The following is a 16,025-nucleotide window of genomic DNA, read 5'->3' on the forward strand; positions in this document are numbered from 1 at the left end:
ACGCATGCCACAGCGCCTCCCTCCTCTTTGCCTCTGAAACAGCTTCCCAATTTTCCCCTCCTCTTCTTGAGGTTCACAGACTGCACAGCTCCCCACACACCTCTTCACTTCCTCTGGGGAAATCAGAGCTCCCTCACCCTGGCCTAGCCCTTCTTAGCTTCTCCAAATCTCCCTCTGCTATCACCCTCTGCACTCCTGGGCTCTCTCAGTCCTCTCGTTCATGCCAATCCCCATTCATCTAAGATGTTTTCTCCCTGCTCTGTCCCCAAGTCTCTCTGCTTCTTTTCTCTGCACAGGAGGTATGTGTCTGAGGTGGGAGGGTAGCAGCCTTCCTTTTATGCCTCATGGCTCCTGCTCCTGAGACTGACATCTGATTAGTCTGGAAACAGCCTCTGCTCACTTGACTGAGACCACCTGAAGTCAGTCCCTGGCTTGCTAGGTAGCAGCCCGGTGTGCTTCTGAGCTTGCAGGACTGCGCATGTGCAGCCCGCCGTGCAGCAAAGACTCAAGGAGGTGGCAGGATGGTTTGGTTTTCCATGCCTTGCCCAGTGTGCTGAGGTGTGTTTGCATTTGCATTCCAACAGGAACAGCCTTAGTGGGAGGGGGAGTGACATCCCTTAGCGTTAGTCAGTTGGTGCTCACAGGCCATCAGGCCCTGCTGTTGCCTCCCTGACTGCGCATGAGCCCCAGGGGAGCTGGGAAGCCTGTGAGCTGTGACCGGATGGTTTGGCCCTCTGCGACGTGGCCAGGTTCTAGGCGCCACCTGCTGACATGTGCCAGTGTTCCAAGTGGAGTTGCCATAGCGAAAAGGACGCGAAGGCCCTTAGGGGTTGGCTCTCACTGCTCACCAGTTCTCACAGGCCAACCGGGAAGCAGAGGACCTCCGGTGGCTCAAATCGTGCCCCTGGAACTCACGCTGTGACCGACTGGGTCCAAGGTCCTACGCAAATGGACTTTTTCACCTCCCCTCCTGCTCCATCCCACATCCTGGCTGAAACCGTGATGGACAGCTCCACCAGCGCCTCTGCCCTTGCCAGTCCTAGAATTGGCTGGTGTCTGGATCCGCCACCTCGCTCACCATCAATGTCATCTGTCTGGATGACAGCAGAATGGAGATACAAGGTCAGCAGTTCAAGGGATATGGGGATCTCCTCCCTGCACAGGTGACCGCTCGCCTCATGTCTGCCCTCTTGCCTGGTCTCTCTGGCCCACATCTCTGCCTGCTACTTCCTGATACTGAGGAGTCAAGAATTATACTGCCTATAGGCAGGAGATGGCAAGCGGGGGCTGTTGGATCACAGCCATATGTTTAAGGCTCCTGCAGGATGCAATGCTCAGAACCAGGGAGAGGGACATCTGACGCTTCCCTGCCTTAGCCAAGGCACCCTGGCACCCAGCATTGGTATTCATAGGCGTCATCATCACTGTCATGCAGATTGCCAACAGCATTGGCTGCTTAGCATCCCCGGACTCAAGTCTAGAGACCTTGGTGCAGCAGACAGCACTAAAGGGCAGCCTTCGCCAAAGCATTGGTTTCCTGGGAATTTCAAGCAAGCAAGTATACGTGCACACACTTTGAACTCCATCTGTCCAACTTCATATCTGACACACTCATGCAACCGCACATGAACAGAGAATTCCTCACATGCAAGCCCACTCTCTATCTCTGTCTTCCTCTCTCACTCACCGCAACCTCAACATGCTCACTCAGAACACACTGTGACGGGACCTCCTGGATCCACATCCACATGCCTATTTACACATATGCAGACTTCCGCTTAGGAAGCACACCCATGTACAGTGTCAGGAACACACATGGAATCATACAGGCAAGTACGGACATACACATGCACACGCGAGCACACCCAGAACACAGTAGCTTGGAAGGTTCAAAGGGTTTTCGGGGGACTGGGTCCTACTTGTTCAAGTCAAGGCTGATTTTCTTGTGGTGGGCGAGGCTAGGGAGCACAGCCCTGTGTATTGGCCAGCCCATTGGCACTTGTGTCTCCCCCTGCTGTCCACACCAGTCTCCCGTTCCCTGTACCATGCAGTTTGAGCGACATGGGTAGCAAACAACTCTTGGCGGAAAGCAATCAAGGGAGACACGTGAATGCAACAGGACCAGGGGATTTTGTCCCAGTCGTGCCCCAACCTGGGAAGGCATTCGTTACCACTCTGGTCTACACCCCGTGAAGCAAGGCACTGCGGGCAGAGAATGGCGCAGGCCTGTGCCCCAGAATCCCTTGGCTCTTCTTCCTTCTCATTGGTACATGGGTGGGGTGGCCCCCGTCCCGAGGTGAGCAACCTGGCCTTCCTAGCCACCACCCACCATCGGCGGCCGAGCTCCTGAGGCTTGTTCCCTGCACTCATACCTCCTTCTCCACAAACTCTCTGAGATTCTCTATTCATGCCCTCCTTGTCCCTGCCTTTCTGCTGCTTCCACTCCTATCACTACCCTTCCTGCCTCTGGACTCCTTTCAACTCACGAATGCCGCTGGGCCTCTGCCTCATTTCCTCTGCCTCTGCTTCCCAATTGCCCCCTACTCTTCTTGAAGTTCACAGGCTGCAGAGCTTCCCATGTACCTCTTCACTTCCTCTGGGAAATAAGAACTCCCTCACCCTGGACTAGCCCTTATTAGCTTCTCCAAATCAACCTCTGCTCTCACCCTCTGCTTCTTTGCTCTGCACAGGAGGTGTGTGTCTGAGGTGGGAGGTTAGCGGCCTTCCTTTTCTGCATTCTGGCTCCTGCTCCTGCGTCTGACATTCCATTAGTCTGGAAACAGCCTCTGCTCACTTGACCGAGACCACCTGAAATTCTTCCGTGGCTTGCTAGGTAACAGCCCATTGTACTTCTGAGCTTGCAGGACAGCGCATGCACGGCCCGCTGTGCATCAAAGCCTCCAGGAGGTGGCCTGATGTTTTGGTTTTCCTTGCCTTGCCCAGTGTGCTGAGGTGTGTCTGCATTTGCATTCCAACAGGAACAGCCTTTTCGGGAGTGGGAGTGATGCCCCTTAGCGGTATTCAGTTGGTGCGCACAGGCCATCAGGCCCTGCTGTTGCCTCCCTGACTGCGCATGTGCCCCAGGGGTACTGGGAAGCCTCTTGACAATGCCCATTGGTTTGGCGCTCTCTGACGTGGCCAGGTTCTAGGCGCCACCAGCTGACGTGTGCCAGTGTTCCAAGTGGAGTTCCCATAGCGAAAGGGATGCAAAGTATCTTTGGAGTTGTCTCTCAGTGCTCACCAGTTCTCCCAGGCCAACCGGGAAGGACAGGAACTCCGGAGCCTCAAATAGCGACCCTGGAAATCACGCTGGGACCGGCAGGTGCCAAGGTCCAAAGCAAATACACTTTTCACCTCCCCTCCTGCTCCATCCCTTATCCTGGCTGAACCCATGTTGTACAGCTCCCCCACCGCCTCTGCCTTTGCCAGGCCTGGAAGTGGCCGGTGTCTGGATCCACCACCTCTCTCACAATCAATGTCATCTGTCTTGATGACAGCAGAATGGAGATACAAGGTCAGCAGCTCAGGGGATATGGGCATCTCATGCCTGCACAGGTGTCCACTCACATCTTGTCTGCCCTACTGCCTGGCCTCTCTGGCCCACATCTCTGCCTGCTCCTTCCTGCTACTGAGCAGCCGTGGATTACACTGGCACTAGGCAGTAGCTGGCAATGCTGGTGCCGTTGTCTCACAGCCATATGTTTAAGGCTCCTGCAGAATGCTATGCTCAGACACCAGGGAAAGGGACATCTGACGCTTCCCTCCCTCGGCCAAGGAACTCTGGCACCCAGCACATATTCGTAGGTGTCATCATCACTGTCATGCAGATCGTCAACAACAGTGGCTGCTAAGCATCCCCGGACTCAAGTCTGGAGACCTAGGTGCAGCGGACAGCACTAAAGGGCAGCCTTTGCCAAAGGATTGGTTTCCGGGAATTTCAAGCAAGCAAGTATATGTCCACACACTTTGAACTCCATCTGTCCAACCTCATGTCTGACACACTCATCAACCTCACATGAAAAGAGAATGTATCAAATACAAGCCCACTCTCCATCTCTGTCTTTCTCTGTCACTCGCCGCAGCCTCCACATGCTCACTCAGAACACACTGTGACGGAACCTCCTGGATCCACATCCACATGCCTTTTTACACATATGCAGACTTCCGCTAAGGAAGCATACCCATTTACAGTGTCAGGAACACACACGCAATCATACAGGCCAGCACAGACACACTCATGCACACACGAGCACACCCAGTACACAGTGTCTTGGAAGGTGCTAAGGGTTTTCGGGTGACTGGGTCTTACTTGCTCAAGTCAAGGCTGATGTTCTTGTGGTGGGCGAGGCTAAGGAGCACAGCCATGCATATTGGCCAGCCCATTGGCTCTTGTGTCTCTCCCTGCTGTCCTCACCGTCTTCCTTTCCCTGTACCATGCAGTTTGAGCGACCTGGGTAGCAAACAACTCTTGGCGGAAAGCAATCAAGGGAGACATATGAATGCAACAGGACCACGGGATTTTGCCCCAGTAGTGCCCCAACCCGGGAAGGCATTCGTTACCACTCTGGTCTACAACCTGCAGCAAGTCACTGCGGGCAGAGAGCAGTACAGGCCTGTGATCCAGAATCCCTTGGCTTTTCTTCCTTCTCGTTCGTATATGGGTGGGGTGGCGCACGTCCCGAGGCCAGCAACCTGGCCTTCCTAGCCACCACGCACCATTGGCGGCCGATTTCCTGAGGCTTGTATCCTGCACTCATACCTCCTTCTCCAGAAACTCTCTGAGATTCTCTCTTCATGCCCTCCTTGTCACTACCTTGCTGCTGCTTCCACTCCTAGCACTAGCCTTCCTGCCTCCAGACTCCTTTCAACTCACACATGCAGCTGGGCCTCTGCCTCTTTGCCTCTGCCTCTGCTTCCCAATTTCCCCCTCCTCCTCTTGATGTTCACAGACTGCACATCTCCCCACGCACCTCTTCACTGCCTCTGGGGATATCAGAACTCCCCCACCCTGGCCTATCCCTTCTTATCTTCTCCAAATCGCCCTATACTCTCACCCTCTGCACTCCTGGGCTCTCTCAGTCCTCTCGTGCACACCATTCCCCATTCATCTAAGCTGCTGTCTCCCTGTTGTGTCCCCAAATCTATCTGCTTCTCTTCTCTGCACAAGAGGTGTGTGTCTGAGGTGGGAGGGTAGCAGCCTTCCTTTTATGCCTCATGGCTCCTGGTCTTGCGTCTGACATCCCATTAGTCTAGAAACAGCCTCTGCTCACTTTACTGAGACCACCTGAAGTCCTTCCCTGGCTTGCTAGGTAGCAGCCCGGTGTGCTTCTGAGCTTGCAGGACTGCGCATGGGTGGCCCGCCGTGCAGCAAATCCTCCAGGAGGTGGCCAGATGTTTTGGTTTTCCATGCCTTTCCCAGTGTGCTGAGGTGTGTTTGTATTTGCATTCCAACAGGAACAGCCTTAGCGGGAGTGGGAGTGACGCCCCCTAGTGGTATTCAGTTGGTGCGCACAGGCCATCAGGCCCTGGTGTTGCCTCCCTGACTGCACATGTGCCCCAGGTGTTCTGGGAAGCCTGTGGGCGGTGTCCAGATGTTTTGGCGCTCTGTGACGTGGCCAGGTTCTAGGTGTCACCTGCTGACGCGTGCCAGTGTTCCAAGTGGAGTTGCCATAGCGAAACGGACGCGAAGTCCCTTAGGGGTTGGCTCTCAGTTCTCACCCGTTCTCACAGGCCAACCGGGAAGCACAGGACCTCCAGAGCCTCAAATCGCGCCCCTGGAAATCCCGCTGGGACCGGCTGGGGCCAAGGTCCTAGGCAAATAGTCTTTTCAACTCCCCTCCTGCTCCATCCCACATCCTGGCTGAAGCCTTGTTGGACAGCTCCCCAACCGCCCCTGCCCTTGCCAGTCCTGGAAGTGGCCGGTGCCTGGATCCACCACCTCTCTCACAATCAATGTCATCTGTCTTGATGACAGCAGAATGGAGATACAAGGTCAGCAGGTGAGGGGATATGGGCATCTCATGCCTGCACAGGTGTTCACTCACCTCTTTTCTGTCCTCGTTCCTGGGCCTCTCTGGCGGAGATTCCTGCCTGCTCCTTCCTGCTACCGAGCAGTGGAGGATTATACTGGCTGTAGGCAGCAGCTGGCCATGCGGGGGCCATTGGCTCACAGGCATATGTTTAAGGCTCCTGCATGATGCTATGCAGCCAGGCTGTCTCAGCAAGAGTGGCATCCTGGGACTCCCCCCACAGGCTGACGTCATGCCCCAATAGGACCACCCCTGGGCTCTGGCATCGCCATCTTGAAGGCATGCACATGGACCCAAGATCAGGACGGGAGGCGGGCTGAGTCAGAACTACTCCCTCTGGTTCTGGACACAGAAGGCGTAGGAGTGGCTTCTGACCACACGGCCCCAGGACGGGAGGAGGGGAGGGTCAATCGGAGACAGCCCCTCTATGTATGCAGTCAGCATTGCCCACATCTCTCCCTCTTTTATTTTTTAAACAGCAGGAGGCACCTTACTTGTGGTCACGCCTATCTTAGGTTGCCTCCCCTGTGGGAGATCTTACCTGTCATTGGCAAAAGAACACCCTGGCACTTCAGGCTAACCTACCTGCCGGGTGGCCAGCCCGATGAGAGAATTTGGGAGAGGGAGAATGGCATTCGAGAGAAAGCCCTCATGTGTCTGCTCCATGCCTCTGGGCCCCAGCCAGTAGCCGGTCCTAACGGGCATTATGACTAACCTTGTGGGATACCCAATAGGTGAAAACAAAAGCCACTGTTGACCCGAACAGCCCTAGCCCGTTGCCACAAACGGAGATCTGTTTTGACTAACAGAGGGTAAGGTAAGCAGGGTGCAAATGTGAACATAAGGCACTTATAAGGTTAACAATTGTAAAATGGAGCAGATGCAAATATGAACAGTTGTAGCACATGAGCAATTATAACACAGGCACAATGCAATGGAGGGTCTCTTATCTGGCTCAGTCCATAACCGATAGGGAAGTCCTGATCCAATCTGGTACCACCTGAATTGACGCAGACAACATTCCCTCTTTCCAGTAGTGAGGTAATAACAGGTCCAAGCTTTGGCTCCGGCGACTTTCGTTGGTCCACAGCAGCCAAGGCACTGGTAGCTTAAAGCATTGGTTAGTAAATATTTTAATGTAAACATTTGGAGCAAGGTGCCAATTTCCTTGCTTATTGCAAACATTTATCATAAAACATTAAGGTGTCAAAACCCTTTAGCTTCTATTTCCCCCTAGTGGGGCCCCTAAGGTAAACAGCAAGGGGAGGAGCAAAGGAAGGAACAACAATGTGCAAAATCCGCCTTTAGTCCTTGAGCAACACTGCAGACGGTGCCACAGCAAAACTTTGCGCCACAGGACTCCATGCAATGCCCAGGAAGCAAGCAGAGCTGGCACTGGTCCACTGCCAATGTATACAGGCAGGCTTTCCGTCTCCCCATGGAGGATCCACCAGGGTCTCTGTTTTTCCTAGGAAGAGAGTAAGGGGAGACATCCCTCAAGGGCAGGTGTCCTTGGGTGATCATTCAGATGAAAAATATTTTAAGTCTCTAGCTGATGTCCAGATTGGATTTGGTTCCCCAATTGGGAAGACACATGACACATGTGAAACACTTTCCCGCACTGATAAGTGGGTCCGGACCTCGCCATGCTCCTGTGAGGGTGTCCTTTCAACGGACTTCCACCTTTACATAAAGTGATGGGCTTGACCAATGTTTCTGGAAAGCCGAAAGACGTTGGTACTTGGAAAACTATAAAATAGTTAATGTAAACATCTCTGTCCTAAGCTGGTCATGGGGGCTTCCCCCCCCCCCGCTTTTTGTTTTAATCATTGATCCTTCAGGGTCTTATTATGCCTCTCAATTATGATCTGACCCTGTGGGTTGTATGGTATTCCAGTGGTATGTTTAATATTCCACGTTTGGAAAAAGGCCTGTAAAGGCTTGCTAGTGAAACAAGGTCCATTATCTGTCTTTACTTGTAGGGGAAGTCCTAGGATAGCAAAACATTGTAGGAAGTGGCTCTCAGCATGCCAGGCTCTTTCCCCCGCATGTGCTGTGGCCCAGCAGGCACGAGACTGGGTATTTATGGACATAAATATATATTTCAACCTTCCAAAAGCAGCATAGTGGGTTACATCAGTCTGCCAGATAACATTAGGCTTTAAGCCTCTGGGGTTGAGTCCAGGAGATTGCAGGGGAGGGACTTGCAGAAAAGGCATCCTTGCAAGTCCTAATAATCTTTTTTAAATCCTTAATAGGAACTGAAGGAAATCTCTGATGTAACCCTCTCCAGTTTAAATGCATACACTCATGGAGTCATTGGGCCATTTGAAGGTTTTGAGGCAGTAAGACAGCCATAGCTGTAATAATCCCATTAGTGGCCAGATGATCGGCCGCTTGATTACCTTGTTCCAGGTTCCAGGCAGTCCTTGGTGTCAGTGAAGGTGCTTTAGGAATATAAGCTCAGCCTGCTCTTTTAACAGAGACCTGATTTGGATCATTAGAGGGGTGATTGGGTTCTCATCTAACTTAATATATGAGGATACTAGGTTTGGTAACAAATTAACCACATACAAACTGTCAGAAAACAAATTCATCAGCAGCTTGACATGGGTAAGTGCCAGGGTGACTGTGTATAGCTCTTTAAACTGCACAGACCTGGTAACTGCTTCAAAATAATGGGTGTTTCCTTTCCCACATGCAGGGGAGGAGGCGGGGCATACCACCACGGCAGACCCCACCCTTCCCCATCTGTAAAAACATTTGCAGCCTTGACAAGAGGCCTGGTAGAAAAAAGCACAGGCGGGGTCCATTGTAGCTTGGAGAATGAGGTCACCCACCTTGAAGTTCCATAATGGCAATCTAACTTCCCCATAAAACCATCTAAGGCACTAGATACCCGGTTATGGTTCCTTTTGACCCATTCAATATCTACCAGCCTGTAAGGGATGGTTATCACATCGGGATCTTGCCCATAATGTCTCGGGGCAGTATCCCTGCCCTTAATTATTAAATCAGCTAGCTGGTCCAGCTGGTAATAAACTCTGGGAGCTCCTCCCACCGATTCATGCACCCACTGAAGAGGCTTGCCGGACTGGGTAATGGTGACTGAAAAAAGCTCAGATCCAGGGAGGACCCAAAGACAGAGTGGACACTCAGGCTTATAGCAAGCTAACTGTGCCTCAGCTAGGGCCCTTTGGATTTTCTGGAATATTGTTTGGAGTGATGGAGTTATTGTAATAACATCAGCGGGTGCTTTGCCTTTTAAGGAGTCATGGAGTGGGAGCAACTCCTCTGTAGGCAGGTGAAGCCAAGGCCTTAGCCAATTAATCTCGCCTAAGAGCTTTTGCATCTCTACCGGAGTATAAGGTGACTTGTAGGATAACTGGGGCTTAAGGGGGCACACAGAGTCTAGTTTAAGTTCTTCCCCCAAGATCTTAAAGGGGTATACTTTCTGAACCTTGTCTTTGGCTATATGCAGTCCTCCTCCTTGCAGGAGTGTTTGTAATTCCCTATAGGCCGAATTCAATACTCGGGCATCGGCTGCCCCAATAATGATGTCATCCATATAAACATATAGAATAATATCTGGCTGACTCCGAAGAGGTTGAAGGACTTGTGACACATAATGCTGACAAAAGGCTGGACTATTAGCCATGCCCTGGGGGCATAACCACCCACTCATACCTTTGGTTTGGCCCCTGGTGATTAACTGAGGGCACGGAAAAGGAAAACTTTTCACAGTCTTGGGGGTCAAGGAGGATTGAAAAGAAACAGTCCTTGATGTCAATTACAATCAAATGTCTATCTCGAGGAATGGAGGGAATCCATGGAAGCCCCCTTAAGGGGGTGCCTACAGGGACTATCTGCTCATTAATCTTCCTTTGGTCCTCCATTTACCTGAGGCCTTTTGTATAACAAATACCGGGCTGTTCCAAGGGCTCAGTGAGGGTCTAATATGCCCTAGGGACAGTTGTTCTTACACTATTTCCTTTAATTTCTCTAATTTGTTTGAGGGGAGCGGCCACTGTTCCATCTACACTGGGGGTCCCGGAAGCCATTGAATGGCAGGGACAGTAGGAACAGTGGCCTTTAGGATTGGGGGTGAGGCCCTGTAGAAGAAGCAGGAGCCTCCTGACTTGAGGTCTCAGGAGGAGGCACTCCCTGATGGTCATTAGGGCCACGTGACAGCTCATGACCTGACGAGACCGTGGCCTTAGTCCCATCCCAGTAGATTGTCTGATAAGCCTGCCATTATCAGGGGATGCATTTCTCCCTTATTACCATCCATATCATTCCAGGCAAGCCAGGTCCTAGTTACTTCACTGTAAATTTCGCCCCCTACTCCTGTCGTCTGGGGCCCGGTGATCAAATCCCACCAAGCAGGAATTTCCTCCTTCCTTAATACAATTCGGTCAGCTCCGGTATCAAGTAAGCATCGGAACTTTTTCCCGGCTTCATGCTTGGCCTGGCTTCTGAGACTATCGGGACTACCCAGTGGACCCGAGGTTGGTCATTAGGCTGGTCGCCGGGTTGGTCACAGACCTGGTCGCTAGACTGGTCACCTCCTTTGGGCGACGGGGCTGGAGGGTGCCCCACTACTAGTTTAAAGGCTTCCCCCATCTTCAAACTTGGACTTGCACTCTCTCCACCAATGATATCCCTTCTTGCACCAGGGGCAAGGTGTCTTAGGTGGCACCTTAGTTTGGCTGGAGTTTCGTCCTGATGAGGCACTAGGTCTTACAGAGCCTGAAGGACATTCTCTCTTGAAATGGCCATGGCCACCACACCCATAACATCGCCCTTTGCTTTCCTCGTTGGCTGTGGCAGGAACGAGCTCCTCATTAAGCGAGGCAGTCAGTGCCTGTGTCCGGCGGGTATGAGTATTGAGGTCCCGATAGGCAAATATCCAGCTTTCTAGTCGCTTGTCTTTCATTCCTGCACAAACTAGTTTTTGGTCTGGAGCCATTCCCTCTCACACCAAGGACCTGAAAAGTTCGTCCATCTGAGACCAAGGAGCCTTTGCCTGAATATTTTCCTCCACCCTCTCGATAAAGGAGGCGAGGTCCTCTGTCGCCCCTTGAGTAACTTCTAATGTCGGGGTCTTTGGGGGCCCCTTCCCTAAGGATCTCCATGCCCACATCCCCAGGGCCCACACCCGCTTCCGACAGGATGCGAGAAGAGGGGCTTGTTGAAAGTCAGTAACATGGGGATTGGTGGGCCCATACAACATTTCGAAGGTGATGGGGAATGGGGGATTGTTTGCTCGAAATTTCTCAGTCTGAGCAGAGAATGCATCCCTAAAGGATGCACACCATTTCATGTAATCTTTCTTAACAAGCACGGTCTGACCTACACGTCTCCACGTTTGTGCGTCGGAAAACCAGTTGTTCAGGCAACGGAGTAGGGCAGGAGCCTAAGAAGAGTTTGGTCCCCTCTCAGTGACCATTTTCCTAAGATCTCGAAACTACTTGACTTCCCCAGGTTCCCACCCAGCCGTGATGCTGGCTACATCAAAGTCTACCATCTCTATACCTGGTAGAAAGTCCGGCAGCGGCTGTTCGAGCTGCGGCGGAAACAGCGACAATGGCGGTGATCGCGGCGGAAGCATGGCGGGAAATCGTGGGTTCAGGGCGATTTGCCTGATGTGTGTGTGTAGGGGGAGAGCGGTGGCAGAGGCTGCTGGCTACCCCCTTCCCTGGCTGCATGTCTCGGGAGTGCGGCATCTAGTCCGGGATTCTGGAAGCTAGGCCCATGATCGAGATCATCTCACTGCCCATCCGTGGGACCGTCAGGATGGGGCATCAGGCCCTCCTCCTGCAGGCCCGTGGGGGGGGTCGCCTCCTTCTTCCCCAGGGCTCTCCTTTGCAGCTCTAGCCCGACCCAATGGATTCTCTCCTGTAGAAAAGCAAGCTTTGAGGGAGGCGATGATTGGGAAAATTACAAGAGGTAGATCATTTCCTATCTCCTCTTCCTTGCCGTCCAGCTCCCTCTCCAGCTGGTCCTAGGTTTCCCAGGAAAGTGGGTTAGCTTTAACCAACCATGGGATGGCCTGGGTCAGCTTCTCCCGAATCCGCTTGGTGGCAGGATCTGAGATAGTCTGTCCGGTATTTTTGAGCATGAACCATAATATCTTAACCGTTGATTTGCTCCACTGGCTATGTGTGTGGCCCATCTTAGTGGGTCCCTCTCCTCTTAAACACAATTACTAAATGCAACCTGTGGGGTCGCTGAACCTCGAAATTCCTGGCTGTGCGTTCTCGCTTGTGCCCCAGGTTCGGGTGCCAAATGTCTGGGCCTCTGAGGACCCCTTCTCCCCTATCTTCTGGGGAAAATGCCTGAACCCCAAAAACTATGAAAGCACTCGGCCTTATCTTCTGCCAGCAGAAGGCAAAGGCATATTCTTGTGGACCACATTTAGCCAAGGAGAGTGAGTTACTGAAGCCTCCTGCCCTGCCCTTTCTCACATGTCAGAGATTGGCGCAGAAAGAAAGTTTCTAGGGAGACACTCTGAGGTTTGAACTGAACTCTGCGCAGAGGGGGTGGGGGGGGAAGGATTTATTATTGTGACGGAGGCGGGAAGGTGGGAAGGGAAGGACTTGGCTAATTGGCTAAGCCGGGCTGTCTCGGCAAGAGTGGCATCCTGGGACTCCTCCCACAGGATGATGTCATGCCCCAATAGGACCGCCCCTGGGCTCCAGGGGCGCCATCTTGAAGGCATACACGTGGACCTGAGATCGGGACAGGAGGCGGGCCGAGCCAGAACTACTCCCTCCCGTTTCGGACCCGGAAGGCATAGGAGTGGCTCCCGGCCATACAACCCCAGGACAGGAGGAGGGGAGGGTCCCCACAACTTCCTGCCTCCAGACTCCCTTAAACTCACTCATGCAGCTACGCTTCTGCCTCTTTGACTCTGCTTCCCAATTTCCCCCTCCTTCTTTTGAGGTTCACAGGCTGCACACCTTCCCACAAACATCTTCATTTACTCTGGCGAAGTCACAACTGCCTCACCCTGGCCTAGCCCTTCTTATCTTCTGCAAATCTCCCTCTTCTCTCACCCACTGCACTCCTGGGCTCTCTCAGTCCTCTCATGCACACAGATCCCCATTCATCTAAAATGTTGTCTCCCTGCTCTGTCTCCAAGTCCCTCTACTCCTTTTCTGCACACAGGAGATGTGTGTCTAAGGTAGGAGGGTAGAGGCCATCCTTTTCAACCTTCAGGCTCCTGCTCCTGCATCTGACATCAGATTAGTCATGAAACAGCCTGATCACTTAACCAAGCCCTCCTGAAAACCTTGCCTGGCTTGCTAGTTAGCAGCCTGCTGTGCTTCTGAGCTTGCAGGAATTCGCATGTGTGGCCCACAGTGCAGCAAAGCCTCCAGGAGGTGGCCAGATGTTTTGGTTTTCCATGCCTTCCAGTGTGCTGAGGAGTGCTTGCATTTGCATTCCAACAGGAACAGCTTTAGCAGGAGGAGGTGTGACGCCCCTTAGCGGTAGGCAGTTGGTCTTCACAAGCCAGCATAGCCTACTGTTGCCTCCCTGACTGGGCATGCATGCCAGGGGTGCTGGGCATTGTCCATATGGTTTGCCACTCTGTGTGGTGGCCAGGTTCTAGGCGCCAACTGCTGACATGTGCCAGCATTCCAAGTGGAGTTTCCATAGAGAAAGGGACATGAAGTCCCTTAGGGGTTGGATCTCAGTGCTCACTAGTTCTCACAGGCGATCGTGGAAGCACAGGAAGTATGGATCCACAAATCCCTCCCTTGGCCTTCCGGATGTGACTGCCTTGGGCCATAGACCTAGGCAAATACACTTTCCACCTCCCCTCTTGCTCCATCCTCCCACATCCTGGCTGAACCAGTGTGGGACAGGTCCCCCACCACCTCTGAATTTGCCTTTCCTGGAGGGGGCTGGTGGTAGATCCGCCACCTCTCTCACCATCAATGTCATCTATCTTGCTGACAGAAGAATGGAGATACAAGGTTAGCAGGTCAGGGGATGTGGGCCTCCTCCATGCACAGGTGTCCGCTCTCCTCTTGTCTGCCCTCTTGCCTTGGCCTCTCTGGCCGAGATCCCTGCCTGCTCCTTCCTGCTACCAAGCAGCCAAGGATTTTACTGGCTATAGGCAGAAGCTGGCAATGTGGGTGCAATTGGAACACAGACTTATGTTTAAGGCTTCTGCAGGATGCTATGCTCAGACACCAGAGACATCTGACGCTTCCCTGACTCTGCCCAGGCACCCTAGCACCAAGCAATGGTATTCGTAGGCATCATCCTCACTGTCTTGCTGATCGCCAACAGCGGTGGCTGCTTAGCATCCCCAGACTCAAGTCTGGAGACCTTGGTGCAGCGGACAGCACTAAAGGGCAGCCTTTGCCAAGTGATTGGTGTCCAGAAATTTCAAACAACCAAGTATACGTGCACACACTTTGAACTCCTTCTGTCCAACCTCATATCTGACACACACATGCAACCACACATGAACAGAGAATTCCTCACATGCAAGTGCACTCTCTATCTCTGTCGTTCTCTTCCCTTCGTGGCAGCCTCCATGTGCTCAATAAGAATATACTGTGACGGGTCCTCCTGGAATCACATCCACGTGCCTACTTACACACATGCAGATTTCTACTTAAGAAGCACACCCATGTACATTGTCAGGAACACACACACTCATGCAGGCAACCACGGGCACACACACACACATGCGAGCACACCCAGAACAAAGTTGCTTGGAAGGTGCTAAGGGTTTTCCGGGGACTGGGTCCTACTTGCTCAAGTCAATGGTGATGTTCTTGTGGTGGGCGTGGCTAGGGAGCACAGCCCTGCATATTGGCCAGCCCATTGGCACTTGGGTCTCCCCCGCTGTCCTCACCAGTCTCCTGTTCCCTGTACAAGGCAGCTGGAGTGAGATGGGTAAAAAATAACTCTTGTGGGAAAGCAATCAAGTGAGAAATGTGAATGCAACAGGACCACGGGATTATGCCCCAGTAGTGCCGGAACACTGGAAGGCATTCATTACCGCTCTGGTCTACACCCTGAAGCAAGGCACTGCGGGCAGAGATCGGACCAGGCCTGTGCCCCAGAATCCCTTGGCTCTACTTCCTTCCCGTTGGTCCAGGGGTGGGGGAAGCGCCTGTCCCGATGCGTGCAACCTGGCCTTCCTAGCCTCCCCCAACATTCGTGAGCAGTTCCTGAGGCTTGTCCCCAGTACACATAGCTCCTTCTCCTCTAACTCCCAGAGATTCTCTCTTCTAGACCTCTTGTCTCTGCCTAGCTGCTGCTTCTACTCCTAGCGCTTGCCTTCCTGCCTCCGGACTGCCTTCAACTCACGCATGCCGCTGTGCCTCTGCCTCTTTGCCTCTGCCTCTACTTCCCAATTTCCCCCTCCTCCTCTTGAGGTTCACAGGCAGCACTCCTCGCCATGCACCTCTTCACTTCTTCTGGGGAAATCACAACCCCATCACCTTGGCTTAGACCTTCTTATCTTCTCCACATCTCCCTATGCTCTCACCCTCTGCACTCCTGGGCACTGTCACTCTTCTCGTTCACACAGATTCCCCATTCATCTAATCTGTTTTCTCTCTGCTCTGTCCCCAAGTCCCTCTGCTTCTTTTCTGTGCACAGGAGGTGTGTGTCTAAGGAGAGAGGGTAGCTGCCTTCCTTTTCTGCCTTCTAGCTCCGGGTCCTGTGCCTGACATCCTATTAGTCTGGATTAAGCCTCTGCTCAATTGACTGCGACCCCCTGAAGACCTTGCCTGGATTGCTAGGTAGCAGCCCAGTGTGCTTCTGAGCTTGCAGGACTGAGCATGCAGTGCCCGCCGTGCAGCAAAGCTTCCAGAAGGTGGCCAGATGATTTGGTTTGCCATGCCTTGCCCATTGTGCTGAGGTGTGTTTACATTTGAATTCCAACGGGAACAGCCTTAACGGGAGGGGGAGTGACGCCCATCAGCGGTAGGCAGTTGGTGCGCACAGGCCCTCAGGGCCTGTTCTTAC

At 52.8% G+C, this 16,025-nt stretch overlaps 1 pseudogene; it reads left to right on the forward strand.

Moving 5' to 3' along the window:
- Positions 1-6,743, forward strand: part of LOC125366947 — a 36,242-nt pseudogene extending 29,499 nt beyond the window's left edge.
- Positions 6,744-16,025: the final 9,282 nt, after the last annotated feature.

This window comes from Perognathus longimembris, chromosome 18, assembly GCF_023159225.1.
Source record: "Perognathus longimembris pacificus isolate PPM17 chromosome 18, ASM2315922v1, whole genome shotgun sequence".
NCBI classification, from domain to species: Eukaryota; Metazoa; Chordata; class Mammalia; order Rodentia; family Heteromyidae; genus Perognathus; species Perognathus longimembris.